Source organism: Sesamum indicum, linkage group LG11 (assembly GCF_000512975.1).
Source record: "Sesamum indicum cultivar Zhongzhi No. 13 linkage group LG11, S_indicum_v1.0, whole genome shotgun sequence".
Taxonomy (NCBI): domain Eukaryota; kingdom Viridiplantae; phylum Streptophyta; class Magnoliopsida; order Lamiales; family Pedaliaceae; genus Sesamum; species Sesamum indicum.
The window spans coordinates 6,988,426-7,000,568 of record NC_026155.1 but is presented as its reverse complement, the minus strand read 5'-3'; positions in this window follow the sequence as shown (position 1 = coordinate 7,000,568).

The window sequence follows — 12,143 nt, the reverse complement described above, 5'->3', positions numbered from 1 at the left end:
ATATGTAGTTATTTATTTATTTATTTTGTTTAGCATGACCATTTACAAAAAGACAAGTGTTTACATTAATATAATTTTTTTTTCAAAAATTCAAAAAGTTATTTTTCTCCAAAAACATTGCCAGTTAATTTTGATGGATTTTCATTTATAAAATTAAGAACTTAAAAAAATGATATTTGTTTGAATTTTTGGGAATATATTGTATTGGTAGTGATAATTTAATTGTTTAGTAGAATAAACTATACAAAAAGATTAAATATCTCAAAGTTCAAATTTTGTTTTATAAAAATTCTACTACAAAAAAATGAATATAGTTAAAATATTAATCAATAAAATAAAATTAATAAAATCTATAATATATATATACAACACATAAAATGGTGTAAGATACAAAAGGATAAACAAAAATATTTAAAATGATACAACAGAGTAAATATTTAAACAAAAATAAATACTAAATGAAGCAATTAAGTAGAATTAAACAAATAAAATATAAACCTATTAACACCAAATAAATTTTATTTCTTTTTGCACAAAAATTAAATCAAACAATCATCATAGAAATTGTAAAAAAGAAACTAACAACATAAGAGAAATAAATATTAAACTTTAATAAAGAAAACATAAGAAAATTGTAGATACTTCAATAACTTTCAAGTATCTCGGAAAATAATGTATAAAAAATAAAATTATATCATGATAAACAATAAAAATAATAGTCTAGCCACACTGAAGATGAGTGTAAAACATAAATAAATATTAAAATATAGAAATTATTAATTAAATAACTACAATAATCATGAAAATAACATCATGGAAAGGCGCCCATTTTGAAATTGTTTAATGGAGAATAGAACTTTGACATAACTGAGAGTATCTGAAAAAAAAAAAAAAAATGGATAATAGATTTCGTTCTATTTAAATAAAATAAATTTTAGTAGGTCAAAAATTCGATTTATGATTAAAAATAAAAAAAAATTACTGCAATATACCAAAAACAATTATTTGGAAAAAAAATCATAGTCTGGTTAACATTTCACATATTCAACAAAAAAAAAGTGGAAAAGAATTATTACTTAAATTTTCCTTTTTTTCATCGCAGACAACTATTTATTTATTTATTATTCAGTCGTAATTAATGAAGAACCTATCTGTAGATGAAAAAAAGATATGGCATGTTTGATAATTCCATAAATATAACATTATTATATTTTATATATATTAGCATACATATTTTTGTGTATTTATCATTTAATTATAAATCGACTCTGACGGATACTTAACCAATGTGAATTATACAAAATTTGAGGACAAATATGAATTGTTTTCAAAATATTATCAGTTACAAGATTAAGTTAAATCAACACGATTTTAACAAAATTCAAAATTAAGCTAGTTTTGCCAAACACTGTCTTAAAAAACTTTGACCCACATTTTATCATTCAATGTACCCTAATTTTTTTTAGAAAAAAAAAATAAAACAATCAAATACTTTATTATATAAAATATTAATAATTCTATCCCTTATTTAAAACTCACCACATACCAGAAATAATAATTTATGACTCTCCACTTATATAAAGACTAATAAGGTGGAGGAGAAAAATATTGCAAATATCAATTTATGGCTAAATTGGTTCTTCTCTTCTCCTACTTGTGTTTGCTTGTTTGTCTTCCTACTTGCAAGGTGAGAAAACACATACATGTATATATATATATATATATATGGTTGAATAGTATAAAATTCTGGAGTATTTTAAAAATTCAGCTAAAAATCGTCCCTGTAAAAATTATAGGCAAAACTCCCATAAATATTGCTGATTTGCCCCGTTAAACATATCTAATGGCGTTATATTTTATAATCATTTATTGTTATGCCTTTATTTCATGTGTACTATTTCTTTTTTATTGGTTGTTGGATCTCTTTCGATAGCAGAAAATCTGTAAAGATAATTAATTATTCTCAACTGTTAGACCTTAATTTTTTAAGAAATAAAAGGCCTGAATTTGACAAATTCTTAAATATATATTATTACATAAATTATATTAAATAAAATTATTTTGTAATATAAATTAAAAAACACTCCTCACATATCCCCAACCCCATCCCTATCCCTTTGCGGCTCTGCTCCAGCCGCCCACCCTTTTAAAATCCTAAACCCGCCACCTGATTTAGGCGACAGTGACGCCCAGTCAAACAAAGGCAGTGACCTGATTTGGGTGAAAGGACAACGTCGTCTCCCAACCACCACCGGAGGGGGCGGCGCCCCCTCACTCCCTGATTTATGTAATGCATCAGCCCCCCAATTTTTTCTTATTATTAGTTTTTATTTGAGTTACGAAAATAATATTTTTATTTGGAGGGGGGGCGGGGCGGGAGGGTTATTTTCTTAATATAAGGGAGTTTTTAGCAGTTATAGAATAATAAATGGAAGCAAAAATGTTATTTTCATCCTATATATATATATATATATATATATATAGGGTTTGAAGCATTCGGCTCGATGAAGAATTAATTTGGCAATTTACTCTACCAATTTATAAATTTTATCACAAATCGAGGATTTCTTTTCCTAGAATTTTTCAAGATTTGGTGGATTTTTTCAAGTGTACATCACACGAGGGCATAAAATTTGGGATTTTGAAACTTTTTATGAAAAAAGTCCTCAATCCATGAAAATTGATAAGTTGATGGACTAAATTATCAAATTAACTTTTTTTATAAAAATAAAAAAAAGAACTTCCACCCCATATAAATAGGACGAAAAATTCAATCAAATTGTATAGATGTATGGAAAAAGTTGAGTGGTTTCTGTGTCAGAACCACTATGGGACAGGGCATGCCATCAAGATCACATGTCATTTATATAAATACTTACGTATTACAAATCAACGCATCTCTGATATCAATAGAGAAAATAAAACACACAATCTTTTTATAAAGACATGTTCGTCCTTATTAATTGAACCAACGCGCACCAGCTATTGTAACAGTATTGTGACTATTGAATTTTGCCCCCCACATTATTAATTGAGGCTAGAATAGTCTTTCCAATAGTGTATCAATCCAGCAATTCCAAAAAGTTCATGCACCAATTTGACAAATACTTAGAAGTTTACGTACCAAATTGTAATTATCGTGTGGGTGTGAACTTGTGAGTATTTGCAGGGAAGCCCTTCATGGTGCGTTGCGAAACGTAAAGTTGAAAATTTGAAGTTGAGCGCATTTGTAAGGTCCACGTGCAGAAAGAACCCGAATGGCTGTCGGATCATCCTACCCGGAGGTCTCTGTTTTGATGCGTATTCGGATATGGTAACGAGGACCCGGTCACAAGCCTCTTTTCTACTTCATAGAATCTACAGTCAAACCAAAAGTTGCAATAAGGAATTGGGAGAAATAATATATCATTATCCACGTAAGCAATTTGATTTAATTATTTTTTTAATAAATGTGATTAATTGCATCACTCAATCATTCCAATATAAAAAGACGGGTTTAAAGCAATATATTCCCCTTATGATAAAAAAAATATTAATTTACCCGCTGTGTTTTTTAATCTATGGAGGTAAATTGCTATATTTTGAAAAATATAGGGAGATAAATTGCTATTTTTTTTTTCATATGAGAGTAATTTGCTAATTTACAATATCACAAAGGGGGGAAAAATCCTGATTTATTTGTATATTTATTTTGATGCAGCTCGAACAACCATTGGACGAATATCTTTCAGCTTTCTATGCTTCGCTGCAGTCAATTCTGAGAGCTGGGCGTAAATAGTTTTATAGGCGTGTACTCGTTCGAGCTTTTTTATTAATAAAATAAAATTAAAAAATTTCTTACAAATTGGAAAATTTGAAAAAATAATTTAATTTGATTAATTTATAGTGTCATGTGTAAATATACCCAAGATTTTATTTAATTTTTGCCCACACTTGGTTGAATTTTGGGGACATAAGTTTGAGATTCCTTATTGAAATAATAACTTTTCTGATTTGTATGGAATTTCAATTAATATCAATGTAGGAAAAGAGTTATTTAACCATACTTGATTAATATGTATTAATTAAATAAATTGTTTGTTGCTATTTCATATATATATACCCATTTCCATATCTAAAAGATTATTTTAAATAAGTTTCCAAACATCTTCTTGCTTAAAATTATTTTATAATATTGAAATATCGTCTTCCCAAATATGTATATATACACATTAATATACGTAGAACCCGTGCTATGCATAAATATATATATTTTAAATTAAGTAATTTTTTTATAATATATAGTGCAGTAAATGAATCTTTTACGCAAAATAAATTTTTTATTTTTAATGGATAAAATATAGTAGCTTTGAATAGATAGATCAACTATTACATATATGTAACCCTATATAAAAATTAAAAAAAAAAAGAAATTAGTTAAATGTATTATTTGTTTATATAATTCATCTTCCAAATGGTTTTTTTTTGTCCATTAAAAATTCTCTTATTTTTTAATTTATTTGTATGTAGCAAAACTTTTATAATTTTCTTGAACTTTGACCCTTTTTTTATTTATTTATTTTAGAATGACCATTTAAAAAATAAAAGTGTTTATGATAATATAATTTATTTTCAAAATTTCAAAAAATTATTTTTCTCCAAAAAAAAAATGCTAGTTATTTTGATGAGTTTTCATTTATAAAATCAAAAACTTAAAAAGACATTTGTTCGAATTTTTTGGAATATATTGTATTAGTAGTGATAATTTAATTGTTTAGAAGAATAAACTATACAAAAAGATTAAATATTTCAAAGTTCAAAATTTGTTCTATAAAAATTCTACTACAAAAAAATGTATATAGTTAAAAAATTAATCAATAAAATAAAATTAAGAAATTGAATTAACCACTGTATTTATTCTTAATTTAACACATGTCTACAAAATATTTAATTAAATCAAAATACACATAAGAACAAAAAAAATTCAAACAATTCGTGTAGATTTTTCTGTTCTTTTTTGTAAATTATACAGACATTAAAGTACATATACTTGCATGAAAATGTTTTAGAAAGCATATATTGATCATAAATTTTGTATAATTATATTTACATACTTCAAATTAAGAAACTAATTACATTAAAGTTAAAATGTGGTCATTCTTTTGATCTTGTAAAACATTATTAGTAGACAAAAAAAATTTAAAAATTAAAATATAAAATAAAAATTTTAATGAATAAAACTATAATATATAAAAAAATTTAATGTATAAAAAGATACAAAGGGATATATATTTAAATAAAAATAAAACTAAATGTCAAATTAAATATAATTATACGAATGAGTATTAAATGAAATGTGTACGTAATAAAGCAAAATAAATGTCTTTCTTATTGTAGAAAAATAAAAAAAATAAAAAAATTATAAATTAATAATTTAAAAAATAAAGCTATAATATATATATACACACAAACATAAAATGGTGTAAGATACAAAATGATATATAAAGGGAAAATTGAGTAGAATCATACAAATATATGTATCTATTAATATTAAATAAGTATGTTAAAAGAACTAAAGAAATATGTTTCTTTTTGTAGAAAAATAAAAGATAATAAAATATGAGAAAGACCAATAAAATATGTTCCTTTTTGCCCTTACTTAATATGAGTTTTGTAATTTATTTATCGTTATTGGTTATATTGATGTATTGATTAAATTGAGATATTACTCAATATATGGAGGTGAGCTACTGTAATTTATTTGCCGTTATTAGTAAAAAAAAAGTTTACAAATATTACTATTTTAATTTTTACGACATAAATATACTTTACGATCGGTTTTTTTCCTCATACTTAATTATAAAATAAAATAACAATGAAAAAATATTTAGGATTTTGTATTGAGTTGAATGATTTCATGATTCTCACATATTTATTAAGGGTAAATTACAACCATCTCCTTGAAATTTAGGATAATTATAAATACCTATTTGCTGTTTGAAAAATTACAAATATCACATTGATTTTAATATCCATCAAACAACGAACCAATTTTGTAAATTTTCATTTAGTTTTTATCCAATTTTTGTGGTGAACTAACCAAATACCTTTTTGGATTATAAATTATAATTTTACATATTTTTTAAAAATTTTCTAAAATACTTATATGAGCTAATATCCACTATAAATTATTTACTTTACCCACCCTCAAAATTTTATATTTTTTTAAATACTTTCTATTAAAAAAATTCAATAAAAATAAAATAGTAATTATTACGCATGCCATATGGGACTATATAATTATTTTCATTTGATTAGATATTTATAATATTTTAAATAATAAGAAAGTATTCGTAATTACACAAACTTCAGGAAAGATAGCTATAATTTATCATTTATTAAATACATAATTATATCATACCAATACTAGTTTTCATTCTCCTAAAATTTTCACAAAAGAACTTCAAAATCCCAGTAGATAAAATATATTGTGAAATAAAGGACTGAAAAATATTTCTTTTATCTCTTTTTTAATTCTCTCGACATGCTAATTAGTTTATAATAATAATAATAATAATAATAATAAGCGTGAATAGCAATTTACTCCCCTATGATATTAAAAATGAGCACATGCCCCCTTATAAAAAGAATATAGCAATTTACCCCCTTATACTTTTTAAAATGAAGCAATTTACCTCCTTATATAGGGAGATAAGTTGCTTTATTTTAAAAATCATAGCGAGGTAAATTGTTGTATTTTAAAAAATACAGGGAGGTAAATCGCTATTTATTTTTTTATAAGGGGGTAATTTGCTCATTTGCGATATCACAAGGGGGTTGCTTGTATTTTTCCCATAATAGAAATAACAACAACAACAATAATAATAACAACAAATTTGTGAGGAAAAAAATCCAAAAAGCAAAAATAAACACTTCTTGAGATTTATTTTTGCTCAAAAATTGTATGATCACGCCAAAATAGGCTGTTTGTTTGTGTTATCATTCTCAATTTTTAGTGAAAAATATGTATTTTAAATTGTGTATGAATTTTGGTCTGAAATGAGAATATATTTGAATTAGTTAATTAGATTGTACTTTATATTGAATTGGTATTAAATTAATATAATTTCGATGAGAATACGTACAAATAAACATATTCTAACTTTAATTACTGTTTGAAAACTGAAAACGGAAAATGAAAACTAAAAGTTTATTTGAATTGAGTTTCAATACACCTCATCGCATAAACAATTATAATTTCATCTCAAATAGTATTCAACTTTCCGTTTTCTGGAAAGAAAATTTTGAGCTAAAATGCACACCAGCAAATCTTCATACCGCCCTTCCTAATACAGGGCGAAGAAGGACAAGATGGCGGCCCCAACCAAGGACCCGACGGCCGGCACAGAAACGATGGCATTGCTGATTGGGACGAGCGTCGGGGCCGGCGCCTCGGAGATGGTTGTGGCAACAGCGACACTCATAGAGGCAGCGGCCACGACGGCGGCGGCACAGGCAATTTTCTTCATTTCCATTATGGTGAAAAGTTGCTGAGGAGGATAGATCGCAACAATCACCGGCCGAGTGCTGCCTGTTTCTCTTAGCTCCTGTGTGTTTGCTTTTATTGTGAATGAAAAGGGTGGTGCATCAGGGCTTTTTATAGGGGTGTGAGCCTATTTTTAGAAAATAATTCGAGTAAATATCGGCTATTATTTTGCAACTTAAAAACTATTTTAAAAATATTTTGCAACGGTAGAACTACAACATAGGAACGACATTTGAAAAAATTCTAATCTCGACCAAGTTTGGTCGAACCAAATCAATCACAGAGCAAGTGTATGTGATTAGTCGTATTTTTTTAACTGTACACCAATCACACGACAAATATATTGCACATACCATATAATTGATTCAAATTCGTACTAAAATTTTCCCAACATCTGAAAATGTATATCCTAATAATACCTTAAAATTAATAATATGTATATATATACATAAAAAACTGAAATACGAATGTATATATTTTGTAGGGTTAAAAACTGAAATACGAATGCACTCTGACCTTTCTTTTTCTTTTTTCGTTTTTTTTTTATTTCACACTCAACATCTTAAACTTTTAATTTTTTTGTAGCACGGTTTATATTTATTAATTAATTTCAAGCGCATCAAAATAGAATATTCAGAGAGTATAAAGACATGCTTGTGAATAAGGGTGACAACAAGTTGAGCTCGAGCTCGCTTCTGTAATTTCGAGCTTGACGAGCTCGAGCTCGACTCCTATATGTTGAGCTCGAGCTCGAGCTCAAACTGTTTCTTTTTTTATTTTATTTATTTATTTATTTATTTATTTATTTATTATTATTATTATTATTATTATTATTATTATAATAATAAATTATAAAAATCACCAATTTTTTTACATAAATTTAAAAATAATAAAATAAATTGTATAATACATACTATATTATTGTTATTATTATTATTATTATTATTAGTAGATTAAATCATGGGAATCACCAATTTTTTACATAAATTTATAAGTAATAAAATAGATTATATAATGTATACTATATTATAAATATACCAAAATATAGTATGAAATAATTTATTGTTATAAATATAAACTACTGATTAGTTTAGTAGTAATACAATTAGTAAATTATAAAAAAAAATTATTTTGAACAGTTTAAAGTTATTGGGCTCGCGAGCCAGCTTGTGAGCTGGTGAACAACCATAACTGAGCTGAAATTGAAAATTGGCTTCATTTTTAAGTCCCTTTTAGTATTTTTAATTGAAGAAATTGAGAAGAAAAATCCAATGCCGTGGAGGAAAGTTGCTATTGTGGATGTCTAACAGTAGAGAAAATATCATGAATCGAGTTGGATAGTAAACTTGAAGAAGAAGAGAAAATAAAGGAGAAATGGATGTGGGTGGTAGTGAAGACCACTCGTTCAATAGTAGAATTTCCGACTTTTACTCGTAATAGGCTTGTTAATGGATAGAGTAAGGATTCAAAGAAAGCCCAAATAAAAAAAATATTGTACCCAAACCCTATTCAATTCATTAAATCCAACTCAAGATCCATGGATATCTAGATCCGGTCAGACCCGATTTTTAGGAAAATCTCATATTTCAAAAATAAAAATAGACTTGATGCTTTGACAATAAAGGAAAATATGAAGCTAATGATTAGTTAATTCTCTATAAACACAGTAGATGGAGACACTTTTAAGTTGCAAGTTGCAAGTTGCTTTATCTCATCTTCGATTGTGCAATGCAGACATTCACTAAGGTTCTCAAAACATAGCAAGACTTACTACAGTTATTACACTCTACGAAATGATACAAAATTTTAAAACAAGAAGAAGAAAAAGTACTAGAGTGTGTCGATTTGGGGGTTCTTGATGGCGCGGCGGGACCAAGCCAGAACCTTTACGTCTGGAAGGTGTTTGATTTGAGAGAGACAGACACGATGGAGGAAAAGCCTCTCTCTCTCTCTCTCTCTCTCTTACAATACACAATTTTCACCTACGAACATATGCACACACGGATATCTGTAATGAAGATGCTTTGGCGAAATTGATTGATAAGCAAATGTGGTAGATCGGATGAAGGATATGAGGGAACTATGGCGAAATACAACGGGGTTTTAATTTTAATGAGTTTTACGTTTTAGCATCCAAAGTTGTTGATCATGGTGATGTTGATGCTATGGAATCCTTGAGTAAATTGAAGAAGAAATGGATGAAGTCTCTTGTAGGAGAACATTCAAATATTATTTCATCATCGAGAGAGTGAAGGCCGGTAACGGAACACATTGTCACTCCATTTCGTTCCGATGAGGTTGCCTAGTAGATGTATTCCTTTGAGGTTAGAAACTCCCCCTGCATTGAAGAATGATGAAAATTCAACCATGGTGGAGCAAAACGTGGCTGGGATTGTGCAAAAGGAGATGGAGGCTGCAAGCAAGGAAATGGGATCTCCTATTAAGGAAGGGGATCTTTGTAATGGAAGGAAGAATCATCTTCCTAACTTGAATATGGGTGCTGCTAGGATTATGGAGGAGAAGGTGGTAGTTGATAGGGTGTGCAAATGGAAATGGCGACTCCCAATAAGGAAGTGAATCTTGGCAATGGAAGGAATGTTTTTGAGGATGCTAGGAAAATGGATTTTTGTCCATGGCAGCCTACACCATTGATGAATGAGGTAAAATCTACTCCTTCAATTGGTATTTTCATTGGGTCTATTACTTTACGATCTCAAACAATCTATGAGGATGTTTTTGCAAATGGATTTAATAATTCAACTTGTAAAACTCTATCTTTTGCTTTTATTCCACCTACTATGCAAATAGGGAAGTTATTGTTCGTCTGACTTTCGATATGGTGAATCGTGGTTCTAAAAGATGGGAGTCTACTATGGTGGGATATTACCCATATTTCATCAGTTAAATGCTTACGTCCAATCTATTTGGCCGCCAGGGATGGATGTCATGGCAACTAGTACCAGATTTTATTTGTTCTTGTTTAAAATCGTTGTTGCAATGGAAGAGGTTATCAAGAGAGGCCCGTGGTTACTTTAGGGACAACCTATTGTTTTGCAAAAGTGGGAGTATGGTATGGGATTATATAAGATTGTCATACACAAGTGCCTATATGGATTACGTCATCTTCCAGTAGAATACATGACCAAAGAGGGGCTTAGCACATTTGCTAGTGGAGTTAGTCGACCACTTTAATCTGACGCTATTACGAAGACATATACGAGATTAGATTTCATTCGTGTATGTTTGACGCGATTATCAGTCTATATTGCCTAAGCACATTATCGTCATACAACCTACAAAAGATGACAGTGAGACCCCTTATAAGGTCGATATTGAGTATAAGCAGATTCTTGCTTGTTGCACCATGTGCTGCTCACTTGGACATTTGGTTAAGATTTCCCAACTACCAAAGTACCGGTGAAATCCCCCAGTAGCGATATATGTCCCTAAACCGACAGCACATGCATCTGTTCGAAAGCTTGCTGCTGTCGCTAAACATGCAAATGCTCCTAGACCAACGACTCAACCAAGTGTGTGGTTTACTACAATTGATCATGAGGATAGTACTACAACGGACGTGCCTGATATGCCTTTAGATAAAGGAAAAGTAATCATTATTTATAACTTGTTCCAGGCGTTAGATGAGGTTATTCTTGATGATGTGGAGTTTGTTGATCGCTCTAGTTCCTCGGATCCTAATGCAAGTAGCCCCCAGATTGGTGTTCCATGACGAGTGGCTCTTGGACTTGGGGGAAGATGATAAAATTGAGGCACTTTCTCTTACATAGGGTGAAGTATGAGGTTGGAACAATTGAATCGTTCATGGTGTGGCATGATCCTTGGCACTCAAAGGGTGTTCTCATTCATAGATATGCAAGAGGTCCTTCCACTATGGTATTCCTCTTGACACATGTCTGGATACGGTTATGATTGAGGACTAGTACCATTGGCTGTCTATTTTACTTACTTGGAGATGACAGAAATTATTAAGGACTTGCCCTTGATTCATGATGGGCTGAGTAGGGTTCGCTTGAATAATTCCAGTGGCTTTTTGATTAACGTAGAGGCATTTTTACCTTTTTAGCGGAAAGGCCCCAAAATAGGTTGATTTTCACTATTTTTCGATCCCTTTCATATCCCACGGAGGCTGTTTATCCTATTGTTGGCTATCTTAGAATGGTTATCTACTTTGAATAACCATGGTGGATGATGTATAATCAAGAGGGTATGCTGTGTGACACTCATTTGACGGAGACTCATAATCACTTATTCTTTGTATGTTCTTATGCTTAATTATATTTTACTATTATTAAAAGACAAGTTCGACTCTAGTGGCCTTATGATGATTTGTAGATGGGGATTCAATGGGCTAGCAGGAGGTGGCATGGTTGGGATGTGGTGAATGCTGCATATCATACTATAATGACTTCTTTGGTATATCACTTATGGCGAAAACGTAATTTGAGAAGATTCCAAAACATCCGAGTGGAAGTGAAAATGGTTATTGCTCTTGTAGTAGATCAGACTAGGCACTGCATTCTTAGTGATGAGTTGGGATTTAATTTACAGACTTCAATTTTATATAGACTATGGTGTATTCTATCGGATCTGTAGTTGG